Source organism: Dasypus novemcinctus, chromosome 5 (assembly GCF_030445035.2).
Source record: "Dasypus novemcinctus isolate mDasNov1 chromosome 5, mDasNov1.1.hap2, whole genome shotgun sequence".
NCBI lineage: Eukaryota > Metazoa > Chordata > Mammalia > Cingulata > Dasypodidae > Dasypus > Dasypus novemcinctus.
In genome coordinates, this window is record NC_080677.1 from 148,440,238 (window position 1) to 148,459,160 (window position 18,923).

General features: G+C 36.9%; 1 pseudogene; it reads right to left on the reverse strand.

Moving 5' to 3' along the window:
• Positions 1–1,074: 1,074 nt before the first annotated feature.
• Positions 1,075–18,923, reverse strand: part of LOC101431378 (keratin, type II cytoskeletal 8-like) — a 123,334-nt pseudogene continuing 105,485 nt past the window's right edge.

Below are 18,923 nucleotides of genomic sequence, written 5' to 3' on the forward strand. Positions count from 1 at the left end.
AAGGTTAATTTTAATCAGTTTATGATTCAGTTTTCCAACAAGGTGTATATGTTAATTTTCTACATGTCTTTCTTTTTTTACCCTTTTTTGAAAATCAGCTATAGTGGATATTAATACCATCAAAGACACATACTTATTATGCTGTAAGCGAGAGAAAGTGATATCAAGTTATATGCAAATGTATTTTCTTTAGTTTGGTGGGGCTGGTTTCTGCCCTGCACTGAGTAACCGGTCACCTATATGCAGTGCTAAATCATGCTAGGACCAAACAGCAGCCCAAATATACACTTAAAAGGGAACTTAATACATGAAAACAACCCTGAGGTGGTGCATAGCCAGGTACAAAACATTCAAATATTTCCAGGTTATTTTATGGCTGGCATCTTATTTTCCCACACTGTTTCTACAGAAGATCCACAGTATCTTGATGAGTAGCCTAGTCTAAATGCATGTACTGTGGGCAACTTGAACGAATGGACATCACGCACACAGGCTGGGTTTCAAAGGGGAAAAAAGACCACAGGTAATGTCTTTGAGGAATTTTAGAAATATTTATAATTAGCTGGTAAGCAAGAAATGTCAGGTAAACCACAAAAAACCACGAACAGTTCACTGAGTTAGTGGTTTAACAGGTAATTAAGTCCTTATTTAGGAAAAAAAAAAGGTCTTTGTACCTATTTACAATATACAGAGTTGCTTGCAAAGAAGTCAGTTTTACAACCATCTTCTAAAAACCCTTTTTGTTTTCGGTTTTTCCAAATAAAGATGAGTATCTTTACAAAAATGAGACAGAAGAAGAGACAGTAAGTGAGGATTGTGTACCTCTCTCAACAGCTATTGTGAGCAGGACAAATTGGATATTGAAAATATCCACCTCATATTCTTCTTGTGCTGTTCACACGAACAGCGTTTGTTCACTTTCTGTACTCTACACCCGTTTATTCCACGATCCCTTTGAATTCAGCACTTCAAACCCTAGCAGTGATAAGGGAATTGGTAGGGGCTCCGCGGACCCTGCTCTCCGATGGCTTGCTGCATGTTCAGCAGTTCTGAGGTCCGTCTGCTGAACTCCTCTCAGGCTGTAAACTCTAACAACAGCTCTGGCAAACACGCACAGAGGATGACATTTTCAGGAGTCTGATTTCTGATGGAAATCGACGGCACTTCCGGCAGAAGAGCTGAGCGCGGTTCCTGCAACGGGGTCTTCTTGGAGAGAAAACCGCACGCAGCAGCCTGAGAAGCTGTGACCTCCTTCGTGCTTCGCCCGGGGGCAGCCGCTGAGCGGCCGGGCTGGTCGCTCACAGACCAGCTGAAAACTCGGCCTCGACTGTCACCAACCAGGATCTTACGGCGGTCCTTGGAGATGCTTAATGCGCTGATCTCTGCCACGGGCAGTGTCCTTTCGATCGAAGGCTGTATGCGTCCTTAGCTTGCTCCTAAACACCAGCTGGCGCTCCCACCTGTTCCCAGGTTTTAAGGGGAAGGCAAATTCTTCTTTCAGAATAATCTAGTTTTCTTTGTCTAATTAACTTATTGTACACTTTGGAAATTAAGTAATCTTTTATAATGTATTTCCACTGGCAAAATGACTCTAAAATGTGCATACTTAGGTAATTTTATTCAGAAAAATAAAATATATTAGGACTGGCTTTCAAACTGCTAAACTGTTAGGGTAGTATTTGGGGATAGAGGAATTAAACTGACTCTTAGAATTTTTAATGTTTCAGGAAACCTGCTTACTTTTTCCAATGTTTCTATTTATTTTGCAGTTTCCTTTATTATAAACCAGAGAAGCTATTACAAAAAAACTTTAGAATTAGATAAAAAGTAAAAAGTTGACTGGGTTTCCTAGCCTCATCAGAGCCAAGTATGACTTAACCATGAAATATCAACATATTTGACCAACTTTTACATGCTAGACTCACTGAGGTGTACTGGTTCTAGGATGATTCTAGGGTGCTAGATTCAGTGAGGTATACTGGTTGTTTCCCCCTTTCGTATGTGTATTTACTGCATACAATGGATGATTTGCCAGGTGAAAATGCTAACATTGGGAAGGATATTTAAGTCTGCCAATCAATACCTTCAGTATTCAGTTTTGTTAATGAAAATTCTGATCTCTTGCTTGATGCATCCAAAGAACTGGAGCTGTAAGGCTTGAAATGATGAGGACAATGCAACGTCTTTATCTCCTGGTGTTTCTAATAGATTTTCAACAACCTATGAATATCCTCATTTATCCAATATCTCTACATTTTTCAAAGGTCAAGTAGACCGTATGTTTTCATACAGATCAAAGAGTAGAATCTGAAACCACACATTTTTAAAAGTAAAAAATGAACTCCCCACTACATGTTTTAGAAGAATATGCATATGCCACACACCAGCTGAAAAATTTATGTGGTGATGTTAACCCACTTAGAAGTAAAGTAATTTACCCTTTACGGCAAAAAAGGACAATCACATCTCCCAGGAGGAAAGTGGCAGAAGACATTAAAGAAACTGGACTTGAAAGACTCAGAATGATAGGCATGAACAAGAGAAAAATGGAGAAATCTCATGAGAAATTACCCCTCAGCCTTGGAGGTTATTCTTTGTATTGAAATTCAGTTGTTTTAAAGAGTCTTTATTACTAAAGACATGATGATTTTCTCACAGCTGAGGGGGAAAGTTCAATTACTGTGCCAATGTAATAATCCATTTTAAATCTTTTTTTGGGTAAAGATTGAGTTGTATTGAAAGGATTTGTCATATTCAGAATGAAACTGGTGCAAATGAAAATCCCGTTAAGGAGCATTAACTTTACTATTTTCTCATTTGCTATAAGAGCCTGGTAAGTACCAAGATTTGTGATAGACTGTAACTTGTTATGAACCGAGTAGGGAAAGGAGGAGCCTCTTGATGGGTTTAACAGCAAGTAGTTTTTTTTTTAGTTTGTAGTCTAGGGCAATTAAAAACAATTTTTTAGTCTCCCTCTGGTTTTCTAGGGTTAATTAGATACCATTCTTTAACTGTTTTAACTCATTTGTTATTTCTAGATTCTACTCTCAATATATTTTAATGAGTTTCTTTATGTCAACCATATTTTTTTTTCTAGTCATTAGTCATCCATGGGCTAATCAGACAATTATCTTGTCCTTCATTTTATGACATTTTACAAAAACCCATAGAATACTGTCAGAATTAAGGGAATGCATTTATTTTCAGATCATTAACATTGTTTTATTAAAAGCTGTATGAATCAATTGAGAAAAGAAACAAAACCCAAAATAAGAAATACCATTCTAAATAAATAAAGGGTAAATTAAAAAATTATTGAATCACTAAAATCCAAGACATTTTTTAAGGCATTTAGAGTCTCTGTTAAAGTGAGCTGTGAACAATTTTAAGCTACGTATTTCAACAGTTGTCTAATATGATTTCCATAGATAATAACTGGGAAATGATCATTCCTTTATTATTTAATATTACCATCCAGCGATATTAATACCTAAACTTAACATACTATTTTAAAGAAATTTTATCCTCGTTTAAAGATATCATGAATGCCTTTGATAACATTTCAAAAAAGCATATTGATATGAAAACAATTTTTATTTATTCCCACCCACTCTGTGAAAGACACTTGAGCTTGTTTCTTTCAACTACTCTAATTAAGGTCAATTTAAGCACTTAGGGAGAAAGTCCTGCTCCATTAAAAGCAGCCATATTTTATCTCCTCAGATTGGATCTCTCCTTCAGTTAAAGACTTGAGCACTGTCTATGCTCTGTTGACCATATTCACTTTTTAATTATGATTTCTGTTCCAACAGACTACTGAAACCGATTGATCTATCTGTAGCATTGGATCCTTCATCATTTCTTGACTTCACTATGTCTTGGCTTCACTGGCATCGCCACTCAGCATATTCCCCTTTCACTTGTCTGAAATACATTTCACAGCTTTTCTTCCAGTTTCTTTCTCCCTTGCTTTCTATTTATGCTCCACCACCCAATGTCTGTGGTTTGCATGCTGAAATTTTCAAAATGGCCCTTGAGTGTTCAGATGCCACACCCAGGCAGAAAGAGGAGGGAAGGGCTGCATAGGGCACACCTGTCTCACAGGTTGCACATCCCTAGTACTTTATAGGGAGCTCTACTTGGCTTTTTGGTCTTATATATAACTGGAGAGAATTATGTCATACAGTCCCCACTTGGTGAAAAGGAGTCTTGGTTATTGAATATTTTAGCTTCCAAGCATTTATAGAAGAGGAATTATATACTTCCTCTTCTTTTGAAGACTTCTGAGTAAGCAATCCATGAAGTTCTCTATACACCATCTTACTCCAAGCTTCTAAGTCATTGTTTGAATACTTCTAATAATCTCTTAAGGCCTTAATTTAAGTAATTCCTTTTCCCAGATATGCTTTTCATCCATACTCTCAAGTTTTGCTAGAGTGAACTTTCTAAAATGCAAATCAGATATATTGTCTTTTAAAGACATCCCAGACACCTGTTAAAGGGCCATTTGGGGGAGCAGGTGTGGCTCAGTGGTTTGAGTGCCTGCTTCCCAAATACCAGGTCCCTGGTTCAATCCCTGGTACTTCCTAAAAACAAACAAACAAACAAAAGGCCATTGCCCAGACTTCACTTACCCCAACATCTTTTCTGGGGAAATCACAGACATATGCTAAATGCCCATCCTCCCTTCCCACTCCCACCTCTTTTTCTACTGTGTGACATTCCACCACCTGGGGGAGATGTTAAATTAATGTTAGGTGAAAAGACCTCAGAAGACCTTAAACTAGAAACCGGGAAGAACAGGCCCAGATGCTTCTCAGAAAAGGAGTTTTCAGTGATGGGGCCCTCTCCTGGGGGGTGGATAAAAAACACACTCATACAGTGTAGATTGGTCCCTCTTCTCTGAAGGAAAGTGGGGTGTGGAGAGCTGCCATCTATTAACCTAGACCCAGAGCAGTTTATGGCCCCCTCAGGAGACCTGGGGTAATGGGACTTCTTTCCCTGCTCTTTTGGACTCTTTGTGCTATGTAAGGGACAAGGAGATTTGTCCTTTGTGGACTCTTTATTCTGTACAATAAAGGAATCATTTGCTGAAAGTTTCAGTTGTGCCCTCAACCTGTGTTCCCACAACACACTACTTTAACAACTTCCTCCACACTGTCTAAAGTCCAAGCTCCTTAAGAAGACATGGATGATTCTCTAAGACTTGACATCTAGATAAAGACCCATACACCCCCACCTTTTATGTTGTCCCCAAATTCTATGCTCCAAAGATATCTCATAACATACAGTTCCCTAACCTGGTCAAGAACAATTTCCCTGGTTTGGTTAAGCTGTGCTTATCTCTCCATTGTGCTTTTCTCATTGGAAACTGCTACTCTCACCAACACAACTCTCCAAGGTTAAAAACCTGACATTTCTTCAAAGTTCATCTATCTCTGGACATGCTGGAATATAATTTGTCAATATTATTTAAGTGACTTAAAAAATTTTAAATCCTCTGAGGGAGTAATTCTATATCTAGAAATGAATGGGATAGACACAAAGATTTATAGACATCAAAGTCATCATAATATTATTCATAACAAGAAAATATTGGGGCAAATCTATATATTCAATTACAACTTTCAAAAGCATTATGGTTTGTCAGTATAAGCAAGGCATCATGTTTGTAAAGAGTATTTATGTAGAGAAATACTACTGACAATGGTAAGTATAAAAAGGATAATATCATTTGTGTATATTCAGTATGAACTCATTTGTGTTGAAGAGTGTGTATGGATATGTGTGTTGTTGCACATGAGGAGAAAGGAGGAAAGAGAAATAGAAAGGAAAGACAGGGAGATAGGAAGGACAGTGTTTACATTTGAGTGTTTCCATTGTGTATATTTTTAATTTTCTCCTATATAGTCTTCTGTATTTTCCAACTTCTTACCATAAAGTTGTAATAATTTTAATCAAGAAAACAACAACAAATAATTAACATTTAAGAACACCTACAATAAATGGGTGGAGAATTTAGCCCTGGAACCACCTCTGCCAAGAATCCTTCCCTGGTCCAGGCAGTCTATATTAGATGCTTACATACTGTATTATCCTGATATTCTTGTCGTGCTTGTTTCAAACCCTGTTTATTTCTTTGTTTTCTTCAATGCATTGTGAGATCTTGGGGGCAGGGAATCAAGTCTAATTAGTGTGGTAGTGTAGGGCTGTCTAGGTTTAAGGGAGCCTGATGCTTCACTTTTTGGGGAGCTCACTTTAACGAATACATATTTAGGTATGATAGTGAGTATTTATTTGAAATGATTAAAGAAATCTCAACAAAATAGAAATTATATCCTGATCTTCTTAATCTTCCATTCTTAATAAATCCCAGTCATTCTTATGATTTTACATGACTCTGAAATTTACATTGACATCCCCCATTTCTCCTCTTAATCATAAACTCATACACCTAATCTCCAACTTGGCATCTCTCCTTAGGCATGTAACTGAGTCTCATATAATGTCCCAAAACAAACATTTCAGTTTTCCCTTTAGCATATTTCTTCCCTTATCTTATGCATGCTAATAAATGAGCATTTTTTTTTCTTCCTAGCACTTCCAACCACTTGGTGTAACATACATTATTGTTTATTATCTGTCTCACGCCATTAGATGGCAAACTCCATGTGGGTTTACTGAAAACTTTGTCTGTCATTGTGTTTTTATAACCAATACCTTTAGTCTCTTCCATATAGTAAACTCTGCATTTCTGAATTGATTAATTGAATGAATGAATGAATGTTAGTTACAATTTGAATTGTAGCTTGACTCCAGGAATGAAGCTTTTTTACCATGATATATATAGAAAATATCTTCTTATATGTCCAAGTATACTTCACTAATAATTTATTCTAAGAGAAAACATCTATGTATTCCCTACCTATATTTTATGAGGCCAAATGCCTCTGTGATAATGTAAATTGGTCCAAAGTAATTTCTCATTGCAGTCAAGGACAATTAAAAATTTGAAAGAATAAACTCTATCCAGATCCACTGGATTCTCCTATGCATCAACTTTTCCATATTCCCTAGGCCATGTCCAAATGTATATATTTCTCTTTGCCCACTGTCTTAACTGCTAGGATTTTGTATTTCTTCATTAATTCCTCTGACTTTAGGTTCAGGAAATAAACTTGTTCACCACTATTATTGGAAAAACATATAATTTTAGGTTGTGGGATTGTTTATGGTAAGTACATAATACAAATATGCTACTTCATATCTGCCTTTACATTTAAAAACTCAGACACGGACTAGAATTTATCCAATGCATCAACCAGTGATTAAGAAGAATTGCATCAACTCTATTGGGTCCCAATGGTATGATCTTCTTTCAGTCATTATAGAGAAGTCTGGAAGTATAAAAATAATGAATAAAACAGTTCATATATTGAAGGAAGTTTTGTGTTAGTCTATATGTTTGCTTTTACGAAATGAGAAGAATCATGTCCTATAATTTAAGTGGAATCACATAGACTGCGCACTTTTTTTTTTTTATCTGACTTCTTTCACTCAGGATAATTATTTTGAGAGCATCAATGTCTTGGTGTATCAATAGTTTTTTCCTTTTATTTCTGAATTATATTTTATTGTGTGAATAGACAATTTATTTAGTTGATGTACATTTGGTTTGTTTTCCGTTTCTAGTTATTAGAACTAAAGCCATAAGGAATACTCATACATTTCTTTATGTGAACATTGTTTTCCTTTTCTCTTGGGTAAATACTCAGGAGTATAGTGGATCATATGATCAAGGTGTGTTACCTTTGTAAGAAAGTGCCAATATGTTTTCAAAAGAGTTTGTACCGTTATACATCTCCACTAGTAATGAATGACAGTTCAAGTTGCCCCATTTTGTTGCATTTGGCATGGTCAATTATTATACTTTTAGCCATTCTAGTAGGTGTACAGTGGTATTAGATTGTGGCTTTAATTTGCATTTCCCAAAAGACTGATAATACTGAGCATCTTTTCATGTGTTTATTTGCTATTTATATATCTTCTTTGGTGAGGGTCTGTTCAAATATTTTGGGGGTCGTTGATGATGATGATGGTGGTGATTACATTTTGAGAGTTCTTTATTCTTTCTGCAATCTAGATGCAAGACAATAGATATATTATTTGCAAATATTTTCTTTCAGTGTGTGATTTGTCTTTCATTTCTTAAAAGTGTCTTTTGAAGAGCATGTTTTTTCATCTTGACTGTCTTAGTTTGTGTTTTAGTTTCCTGGTCTGCAGGCAAGAACCATGAAATAGCTGAGATTAAACTATGAAATTTATTTGCTGCTGGTTTTGAAGCTAAAAGAAAGTCCAGTAAGGTGTCATCAAGATGATACTTTCTTCCCAAAGACTGGCATTCATGGGTTGGCTGCCAGTAATCTTTGTCTTGGCTTTCCTGTCAAACGACAATGAACATAGTGCCCTTTTCTGTCCTCTCCCTTCTCTTCTAGGTTCTATTGATGTTCAGCATCTGACTACTCCCTTTGACTTTCTTTCTGTCTGTCTGAATTTCACTTCACCAAAAAGGGCTCCAGTAATAAGATTAAGACTCATCCTGATTGAGGAGGAGCACACCTTAACTAAAATAACCTCTTTGAAAGGTGCTGCTTACAATGGTTTCACACCCAAAGATATGGATTAAATTTAAGAATATGTTTTTATGGGATACTAATAGCTTCAAACCACCCCAGTTTTCCAGGGCTGTGGTGACAATTATCACACAATATAATGACTTAAACAATGGGGATTTATTGTCTTACAGTTTCAGAGGTTAGAAGTCCAAAACCAAGGTGTAAGCAAGGTCATGCTGTCTCCTCGAAGTTTGCAGTATTATGTTGCTAGTTTACAAAATTCCTTGGGTTCTTTAGCTTGCATCTCTGGCTCCATCACATGGCAATCTGCCTCTCCTTGTATATTTTCCTCTCATTTCTACTGGTTCCTGACTTCTACTGGTTTCTGTCTTCTCTTTATAAGGCATCCAGTAATTTGGATTAAGGCCCACCCTGATTCAGTTTTGCCCCACCTAAAGAGGATCATAGAAGATCCTAATCACAAAATGGCCCACACTTTAATTGATAATACATCTTCAAAGGATCATATTTACAAATTGATTCACAACCAAAGAAACATGGATTAATATTAAAACAAGTCTTTCGTTGGGGTACATAATTCATTTTACCACATTGCTAAAATCCAATTTATCAATTTTTTATTTCTTATATTATGCTTTAAATGTAATTTCCCACCTCTTTAGCTATTACATTCTTCTTTTACTGTAGATATTACAACATTTTTTACAATTAATTTAAAATTATTTACTAACTCCAGCATCGGGGTCATCTAAGAGTCTGCTTCTATTTATTGACTTTACTCTTGATTATTGACACTATCTGCTTGCTTATATATTTCTTAACATTTTATTGTGTATATTTTCTATAATAAAAATGTAGTAGCAGGGTAACAGGTGTTACTCAGTGGTTGAGAGCCTGCTTTCCATTTATAAGGTCCCAGTTTCAATCTCCAGTACCACCTTAAAAAAAAAGTAGTAGGTAAAGTGGAAAACACACACATATACATACTTCCTAAAATATGGGAAAACATTTCCTCTGTTCGGATGCTAGGGAGAGAGAGAGAATGATCCAGCCTGATATAATCAGTCAAAAGTGGAGTTATTTTGGAAGCTAAAGACTTCAAAATGTAAAATGTGATATTATGAGAATTTGAGTCTTCTGTCCTTCAAAAGTCTTGAGGATATGTCACCATAAAATTATAACACTGTGATGCTATAAAGCTGTGAGATGGTGAGATCATCTGCTTTCCAGCCCCACTCTCAGTGTTTGTTTCTCTGCAATATTCCCATGTATTTGTGGATATCTATGAATTTAGACTTGTCCATATTCAAACCTGAAACATTGCAACCAGTTTATTAATTTTTGTTTTGTTGCCCCTTGTTCATGCAAATCTGGTCTTCTTTCATAGGCCTGCCTTCCAATGTTCCCAATAGGTCCCAGATATGGAAGCATCTTCTGTCATTTGTCATCTGTGAAGACTTACCCCTTTGAGTTTAATTCTTTTAGATGCCTAAGTGTCACCAGCTCTGATACCCTTCAAAACGGCCTGATATTTTTAATAATCCAGTAAGTTCTTATGTTTCAGCATAAAAGGAAAGACATTTAGGACCTTCTACATCTTAACTGGAAGCATAACTACAGACTAAATATTAATTAGCCTTACATATTTTCCAGATAACTCTCCAAATTATAGATCCTGCTGTTTGAAAATATTCTAATATATGCCTCCTGCTTGTATGTATATTGATTCTTTTCTCATTTTACCTTAAATTTATACTACTACTTTTTTTCTCACATATTGAGCAGAAAGTTTTGTTCCTTATATTATTCTTTATTTTTAGTAATAGAGAGTTTTTATATCTATAAATTGTTCTCTAAATAACACTTTGAACATTCTTATAGTTTTTGATATACAGTTTTCTAATTATTGTCACTGTTAAACCATTTTGTAATGAAATGTTGATATCTTACTTTATAGGAGTCATTTAAATGTGTGATTTTTTGGTTATATTTTGGTTATTGCTTTCCACTTACAGCACTATGTCAAATAATTGTTTCCTGGGTTATTTTTGTACTTTGAAAACTGTTGAAAATTTTTCTTAATCATCTAAAATATTGTTAAAATTGTAAGTGAAACCTGGAAGCTTGACTTATGAGTCAGGGTTCTCTAGGGAAGCAGGACCAACAGGAGATATCTGTAAATAGTATGAGATTTTATGAGTCTCTCACCTGACTGGGTGCACAAGCCCAGGTTCCACAGACAGGTTGCAAAACAGGGGCTCTGATGAAAGTCCAGTGAAGGTCCTTGATGAATTTCCAGGAGGCATTGGCGGTCCAAAGATGAGCTGGGAAATTCTCTCTGAATGCTGAAATCACCCAACTTTTAAGGTATGCCACTGATTGGATAAAGTGTCACTCATTACTGACAGCAATCTCCCTGGTTGATGCACATGTAATCAGCCATCTGTACAGTAAACTCATGGATGACTGAAGCCCATAAATGTCCTTGTATTGCAATTAGTCCAGTGCTTGCTTAACCAAACAACTGGGCACAGTTACCTGGCTGACTTGGCACATTAGCTTAACCACCACACTTGAAAAAAGGGGCTTATTATTTTCTATTGACAAAACTTTACCTGTGTAAATGTTGACTATGTATGCATGCATTGCAATAAGCTTAACATTGTAATTTTAATTGTTGATATATTTATTTAACTGTATGTTTTCTTCAACACATTGTAACTTGATGAAAAAAAAACCTGCTTTGTCTCCTTATTGAAGTTTTTATTAATAAGGTACTTTTAAACTACAAATATGAAATAAATAGTATAACTAGTATACATAAGAGCCATATAAAAGTGCAATATATGAATTAGCCAATGTTTGGGAGTAACTTCATCTTACCATGAGTGTATTACCATCTTCTCTGAGAAAGTTCTCTATCTCCAAACGAAATATAAGCTTGCCATAGGGTGTAAATTGAATGAAATACCTTGTGATCTCTGGCTGGGATTATGTATAAGTAGTATATAATGAACATTAATATAAAAGTAATTCATTTTATTCTTAACCATTACACCTAAAGTTTTGTGGGATTTTTGTCTGATGTGAGGTATAATAAAACTGAATGAAGCTCATGCATTATTTTTATATTAAATACACATTCTTTTCTTAAATGGTTTTTTCTTTTTTCTTTTTTCTTTTAGGTACCGGGACCAGGGATTGAACCTGGGACCTGATATGTGGGAAGCAGGGACTCAAGCACAGAACCATATCAGCTCTGCAGAGTTGGGTTTTTGTGTGTGTGTGGTTTTTTTTGCTTATTTGCTTGTTGTTTGTTTTGTTTTGTTTTTAGGAGACACCAGACCAGGGATTGAAGCTGGGACCTTCCATAAGGGAAGGAGCGGTTCGACCACTTGAGCCATATCTGCTCCACTCTTAGATGGCCTTTAAATGTCTCATAGAGCATTAGATTTTATGGCATATTTTGCTAGACTTACCATTCTTATTTGACTTTTCCTTTGTTTGATCCTTTACAAAGATCTTTGAGCCCAGAAGCTTCCCTTTCAAGAACCATTTACATCATATAAGAAAAAAAGGCCTCTAGATGCTAACCCTTGGGGCATTTGAGGTAGAAAACTGGGCTCTTGTGAGCTAGCCTATGGAGTGGGCCACATGTAAGGCAAATTATGCCAGGCTTCGGCTTATAGATGATGAGAAATTGAGGTGCTCACTGAGACACCCTTAAGGTACAAAATGCTGCCTAAAACCACATGAGCTTGATCAGGTATCCTGCTCCAGACAGCCTCATGTGATACAGCTGCTCTGGCTGACACCTCAGTTATTACCTTGTGAGACTGAGGGAGAAGGCTCAGAGTCCACACCATTCACCAGAATGACCAGGACAAAATAATGGGCAACCAGGGAAATTGCCTTTGATTCTGAGCACCTGTTCATCAATACATGGTTGAGCATTCAGTCTCCACTAAGGCCCAGAAACAGGCCAAAAGCTGTTTCTCAAAAGAGAAGTACTTATCCGCAGAAGACGGCAGGGCTTGGCTCCAAAATCCTAAGGGTCTGTATTAGGATTGTCATATAGGGGTCTGCCAAAGGCTCCAGATAGCATCTTTATTTGCCACTGAAACTTCCAGCATCATTGGATCTGCTGGATCATAAGGCCTAAGTGGCAGTGCAACATGCACAGCAACCTGGACCTTAAGCAGAGCCTCTTCTTGTTCCAGTTCCCAATCAAAACTAGCAGCTTTTCTGGTCACCCTGTAAATGGGCTGGAGTAACACACCCAAATGAGGAATTTGTTGTCTCCAAAATCCAAAGAGACCAGCTAAGTATTGTGCCTCTTTTTTTGGATGTAGGAGGGACCAGATGCAACAGCTTATCCTTTACTTTATAAGGGTTATCTTAGCATGCCCCATACCACTGGACACCTAGAAATTTCACTGAGGTGGAAGGACCCTGTATTTTAGTTGGATTTATCCCCCATCCTCTCTCATGCAAAACCTTACTAAGTCTAGAGTCTTTGCTACTTCTTGCTCACTAGGTCCTATCAACATGATATCAATATAATAGTCCAGTGTGATATCTTGTGGGAGGGAGAGATGATCAAGATCCCTGTGGACAATATCAGGACATAGGCTGGAGAGCAGATATACCCATGAGACAGGACTGTAAAGGTATACTGCTGGCCTTGCCAGTTGAAAGTAAACTGTTTCTGGTGGATCTTACTAATAGCAATTGAGAAAAAAGCATTTGCCAAACAACAGCTGCAAACCAGGTACCAATGTATGTGTTGATTTGCTCATGCAATGATACCACATCTGGGACAGCAGCTGCAGTTGGTGTCACCACCTGGTTAAGTTTATGATAATCTACTGTCATCCTTCAAGATCCACCTGTTTTCTGCACAGGCCAAATAGCAGAGTTGAATGAAGATGTGGTGGGAATCACCACCCATGCATCCTTCAAATCCTTGATGGTGGCACTAATATTTGCAATCCCTCCAGGAATCTGGTATTACTTTTGGTTTACTATCTTGCTAGGCAGGGGCAGTTTTGATGGATTCCACTTGGCCTTTCCAACCATAATAGCCCTCACTCCACAAGTCAGGGATCCAATGTGGGGATTCTGCCAGTTGCTGAGTATGTCTATTCAAATTATGCATTCTGGAACTGGAGAAATAACCACAAGAATGGGTCCAGGGACACATTGGACCAACTGTGAGTTGGGCCTGAGCTAAAACTCCATTAATCACCTGACCTCCATAAACCCCTACTCTGACTGGTGAACCACAGTGACATTTTGGGTCTCCTGGAATTAATGAGGCTTCTGAACCACTGTCTAACAATCCCTGAAATGTCTGATCATTTCCTTTTCCCCAGTGCACAGTTACTCTGGTAAAACGCCATAGGTCTCCTCGGGGAAAAGTGGTAGGAAGATTAAGAGTATGAATTTTGGACAGTTTAACAGGATCCTTCCCTGAGGAGACCTGGCCTTCTCCTCATTCAGGGGACTCTGTGTGTAAACTGTCTCAAGTCTAGGAATTGATTAAGCAGCCATGATTCTCTGAATCTGCAATTTGAGTTAGGGTTTTGTTCATGCAACCTAGAACTCTTTTGTTTGTACAGATCCAGAAGAAATTTAGTAGCCTGCCCATCTATTTCACTGCTAGGTACCCCATGATGTATTAGCCAATGCCATAACTCTACATGACTCAGACTATTTTGAGTGCTTTTTTGAATCTGCCTTTCACTGTGGTAGCCACACCCACCTTGATTTGGCAATTAACTGCCAACGCTTGACTTTTACCCAGACCAACATCTGATCATTCTCATAATGTTTAAGGACTCTAATTCCATCAGAGCCCTCCTCACAGTAATATCTGGACTACAGAGAAGAGCAACCACAGATGTTTTCATGGAAGATGAAGTTAGCCTTACAAATTTATTCTTCACAGTCCTGGTTAAAGGTGTGTCCTCTGGACACTTTTGGGGTGGGTGGTCAGCTCTCAAATGGTAAATCCATTCTAACATTCCAATCTCCCTAAGCCTTTGAATTCCCTCTTCTACTGTATACCAGAGCAAATTGGGCATCTCAACCTGAGACTTGCTAGGCCATCTTTTGTTCCATGTTTCAGTCAGCCACCCAAACAAACTGTTAGAGGCCTTTCTAACCCCTCGAGCTACAGCATTGAATCCAGAATTTCTGTTTAGTGGGCCCATAGCAACAAATTCAGCCTGATCCAACTTTATATTCCTTCCACCATTATCCCATACCCTTAGTATCCATTCCCACACATATTCCCCTGTTTTCTGTCTATATAAGTTGGAAAATTAATTCAGTTCTTTCTGAGTATACCTTATTTTCTTATGGGTCACACTTTGTATTTTCATCTTTGGGGGCTTGTTGTGATTTTTTTCTAGTAATAGGTCTCAAAGACAAGAGAGGTGGGGGGCGGTGAGGAGAAGAATTAGAAATGCCTTGCAAGCTACTGACCTCAGGACATTCCCTTACATTTTCTTCTGGTGAGAGAGGATTAATTTCTTCTGGCAGCGGCTGGAAGGCAGTTTCCTCAGGACAGACTGGAGGCTCTGCAGTACATACTGGAGTTTCGCTGGTACATTCCTCAGGGCTGGGAGGAGGTCTGGACTCCCTGGGCAGGCTGGAACCTGGATGATACAAGGTTGAGAAGGTGTCATCTGGACAGGGAAGGCCATAACAGGCTTATCTGGTAAAGTCTCAGCAGAATTCAGGGTTCCAATGTCTCCACCAATATATCTCCATCCCAATTCTCTGGATTTCTCTCTTTTCCAATCAATGCCTTCACTTTAAATGCAGAAACCCTGTGGAGTTGAGATTTTAGTTTCCTTTGTAACTCCGCTACTTGTACAATGAGAGTCTGAGTTTGGTTCTCAGATATTTTGAGCCTCTGGCTACAGGAGACAAGATTTTCTTTCAGAGCACACATAGAAACTTTCTCATCATTTATGCACCATTTAAGTTTCAAATTTGAAGCTTTTAACTCAATTCTTTCTTTTGTAGCAGTATCCAGAGTAGCTAGGAGGAGCCAACCAATATCATTATACCTTTTGACTCCACAAAACTCTGTTACAGTGTTCAAAACACTCTCACCCAGATCATTGCTTCTTATAAGCAAGGAAATAGGAGAATCCACTGATGATATTTTGTATATCTCAATTGCCAACTTGGGCCATGGACTGTTAGCAGCCTTTTCATTATTGGAAAGGGAATCGTCAGTACCCTTGAGACAAATTAGAGTAGAAAGCCAATTGCCAAACTCCCAGAACTACCTCAGACACCCCATGTTCCTCAAGAACCCCACTCTTGGTACCAAGTAGTATTAGTCTGGATTCTCTAGAGAAATGGTTAGAACCAACCATAGATATCTGTCAATAGTATGCAATTTGTATCAGAGTTTCTCACATGACTGTGGGGATGTAAAAGTCCAGGTTCCACAGGCAGGCTACAAGCCAGCAGCTCTGATGAAAGTCCAATGAAGGTTCTTGACGAGTTTGGGAGAAGTTGGCTATCCAAGGACGAGTTGGGAAATTGTCACTCAATGTTGGAATCACTTCCTCTCTTAAGGCATTCAACTGATTGGATAAAGTATCACTCATTGCTGATGGCAATCACCCTGACTGATGTAGTTGTAATCGGCTATCCATGATTTACCACTGCAGTAGAGTCAATGGTGACTAAAGTCCATAAATGCCCATGTATTATAGTCAGCCCAGTGCTTGCTTGACCAACCAACTGGGCACAATTACCTGGTTGAGTTGACACATTAGCTGAACCATCATATCTCCTTTTTAAATTTAAGCAATGGGGAGTCATTTTGTTTTATTTAGCAGAGTCAATACAGTGAGAATTAGTCTGCATCTAATCAAGGTCTACCAGAAACATATAATATTGTAATATTGCTAAAAATTCTAATACAATAGATTTCCAAAGACTTCCACATTTTTCAAATGTTCTTTTTTTCTATTTTTAATAACATAATTGCTAATAGCAATGCACCATATGTGGAGCCATCAGTCAGGGTTGTACTAAGAAAGAGTCCCAGGAATCTCATCACTGTATCTTTCACAGAATACTCTATGGATGTAATTTATTATGTCACAATATGCTCTCCTTCTAAGCAACCCCTAGAAAACTTGACTCATTTCTGTGACCACTAAGTGTGCTAAGCACTTGTTTCGTTTTTAATCGTATAGACATTAAGTTGCCTGTATAATATGACTGGCTAAATTTCTACTTTTTCATTATCTCTATGGGAGATGAGAGACAACTCTGTGGTACAACTGGAGTAGTGATTTGTAGCCTAGGCTGTTCATTGGGACTGCTTTTGAAATTCTTAAAATCTAACATCATCACTTTCCCCCATCGGTAACCAGTCACATCAGATTTTCAAGGAGACAGGAATAAGAATCTGTATTTTTAGCAACCTAAATCATTTTAATCAGCAGCTGTGGTTGAGAAGCACTGACATTAGCTAAGTATGTCCACTGTTAGGAAACCTTTTTAATTATATGTATATAGCTCCAGTGGGTCTCCACTTTTGTTTTATTACAAATTTTAGTATGTTACCTGAATGTCATTTATATATTCTTACAAGCTGTCTTACATAATTTTCCAAAAAAAATAATATTGCTAGGTGATCAATTTGAGCAGAGAAGAATGTGTTCAAAAATAAATTTGGCATTGGATCTTGAACTAGGAATCCAGAATATGCAATTCTCTATGCTACTTTATCTGTCAACAAGTTACTTTAGAAGATAAATGATACACACTTTTTTTTAGAATTTGTTTGCCATTTTCTCAGCTGGGTAATATTTATTAAAATAAAAAATATGAATAATAAATATGTATGGTGAGTCCTAATAAAATTGTATTTATACAAAGTAATAAAATGGAATTAATCAAGACAAAAATATCTTGTACTTAAAAATTAGTACAAATGTAGCAATAGAACTCAGAAAAAATAATCTCAAAAATTTATACTACTCTCGTAATAATATTTTAGATACTGTATAAAGTTACAAATATACATTCTTTACTCTAAACAGTAACCAAAAGTCAATAATCAGGCAACCCAGTAGAATATAAAATTCATGAGGGCAAAATTTTGTCCTGACTTTTATTGAACTATGCCCCAAACTGAAAGATTGCTTGGTATAGTAGGTACTCAATAAATAGTTAATAAGTGTATGAATGCATAAGAGCCATAGATGAGTATATGACACACAGTAATCAATTCCTATTTACACACATGTGCATGTGTTTATAAACATTTATGCTTACATGTAGCATAAATATAAGTATCTGTATGTGTATATACACATACACACAGAATAAAAAAGAATGTTTACCCAAATTGGAAAGAAATGTAACATACTTAAAAGTGATTATACCACATTGCAGAAAAGGGAGAAAATGTGTTTACCTTTTCATACATCTAAAGATAATATTTTGCTTTCACAAAATATAGGGGAATGGATGTAGCTCAGTGATTGAATGCCTGCTTCCCATGTATGAGATCCTGAGTTCAATATATTCATATATATATATATATATATATATATATATATATATATATATAATGCCCTGTCAGTATAAATTAGGTCACATAACTTACAATTTTATTATGTAAAATATACTAATCAAGGTAAAATAGTGGAAGAATTATATATACCCATGAATGATGCTTTTCAAACAGTATTTGCATGAAAGGGGGTAGAAATAATGAGATTCTATTTCAGGCTAAAAACCTGTTTTACATTCAACTGCCACTTCATAAAGTGGTCTTGCATCAGTAAAGCAAGCAAACATTTGGAGGTGGTTGCATTTCACTCCTTAATGGACCCAGAATGCCAAACATTCTTTACTATGTACTTGGGAGGATTCCAAAATAACTATTTAGGCCAGCTTCACTTCAAATGAAATTCTGTCCTTGATTTACTCAATGCTCAGCACATTTTAAAGAGGAAGCTTCCAAAAGAGAAAGAAAATAGCATTGATGAAAAAAAAACAGAAAGGAGACAATCTGAGTCATTTTATTTTGTAGTTTTTATTTGAAGGGCTCTTTTATGAGAACTTTGATGTGTCATCTGTGTGTCCTGAAGGAGATAAACAGGACTTAAATCTAAAACCTGGAAGAGCTTACTTGGTTTTGTTATGAACCTCACCATATACATTAAACCACACCACATTTTGCCTAAGTTTTTCACCTGACAGTTTCATGCATGTCCTCAGAGAATCTGAAATTCATATGCA